Source organism: Leptonychotes weddellii, chromosome 11, assembly GCF_054177405.1.
Source record: "Leptonychotes weddellii isolate Sample4059 chromosome 11, ASM5417740v2, whole genome shotgun sequence".
In the NCBI taxonomy this organism is placed as follows: domain Eukaryota; kingdom Metazoa; phylum Chordata; class Mammalia; order Carnivora; family Phocidae; genus Leptonychotes; species Leptonychotes weddellii.
Window position 1 is genome coordinate 43,990,554 of NC_138379.1, and position 1,713 is coordinate 43,992,266.

Below are 1,713 nucleotides of genomic sequence, written 5' to 3' on the forward strand. Positions count from 1 at the left end.
CCACTGAAAAATGAAATAACAGCTTTAAAGTTTAAAAATGCAGTTTGTACATAAAATGTATTAAGAATTTTTGCACTTGTCAGTGGGGAAGAGAAGACCTGATAGTGGGGGTGTTGGTTTCTGGAATAGGAAAAAAAGGGAGTCGTTCTTTGGATGCACCATTTTTCTGTTCTGCGCCATTTTCTACAGTTTGCCAACCTTCAGAGGGCTCATAGTTTTATGTCGTATTACCCTTTAATATAAAGGTATTGCACAGAAAGTCACCTTTAGGGAAAATAAAGGGAGAGAGCTCTTGGACATTCCTCACAGTAGCACCTGAGCAAGCAAAACAAAAGCCTTTGCCTCTTCCTCTCCGAAGAAGAGGTGAATCTCAGGGAAACAAAACATTTTAGGTTCAAACAAATGACACAATTCAGATTTGCTCCTTACAGTAGTCTCTGAATGGAACTAAGTGTGAAGAGTAACTTGGTGAACATAACTTTGCTTGACATTCTGACATCTAAAACTACTTTCTAAAAAAAAAACCAAAAAAACTATAGTGTGTTTGGGGGCTTTTTAAAATAATAGTTTAGGTTTTTCAAAGGCTGCTATGTGAAAAGTTAACTGAATAGTCATGAGAAGTCAGTATTTGTGCATGTAATATGTGTACATATACATGTGCACATGTGTTACATTGGTTTACTGCAATAGCTACATAATGTTGAAAGAGGTGGTGAAAGCAGGCATTTTTATGATGTTTCTGACTTTAATGCATACATTTTTAAGGTTTTAAGATTTTTTTTAATGTGCATGAATGGCAGTTAAATGCATCACATCAGTTCATGGGATGAGTTGCAGTAACAGATTTTATTACTAAATCATTTTATTTCTAAGGTAAGCTTACCTGGTCAGGATGTATTTATTTTTAAATAAATTTATTTTTGTTTGCTCACACTTAGAAATTTTACATTTCTGAGCATAAAGGGCATTGGCCTATAATTTTCATTCCCTTACTGAGCTGGGAAGATTTTTGCCTAAATTTCTTTTAATTTTGAGTCTATTCAGATTTTTTTAAATTTCTTCTTGGTTTTTGTAGGATACACTTTTCTAAGTTATTCATTTTTAATTTGAAATTGTATTTTATGGATAGCTGTGTTCTGTTTTGCTTTCTGTTTTGTAACCAGTCTCACCAGAAATTTTTTCTTTTCAAAGAAGCAGCCTTTTTCTTCGTTAATACTCTGTTTTGATTTTATTTGCTACTATTGTCTGTCTTTTCTTCTTTCCACATTCTTTGGATTTACAGTTTGTATTATTGTTGTTCTAAATTTTTAGGTAAGACAGTGCATTAAGAGTTTTAAAAAATGTTTCTTCTAATTGCTGTAGATAAGTTTAAAACTTATTCTCTGTGTACTAGTTAACACCATGTCCTGAGCTGTGATACATGGTGTTTTCACTGTTGTTCAGTTCCTAACATTTTCTCATTTTCATGCTTTCTTGACGCATGAATTATAAAGAAGTATGTTTTCAAATTTTCAAACATACAGATTTTGGAGGTTATTTCTTAAAATGCTTTGTATGATCTCCATTCTTTGGTTTTTACTGACTTACTTTTTGACCTGCTGTGCATCTGTGTGCGTGTGTGTGTGTGTGTGTGTGTGTATCTGTTTGTCTGTGTAATGTTCCATATATGCTTGAGTGGAAAGTGTATTCTCTAAATACTGGGGTAGAATTCTT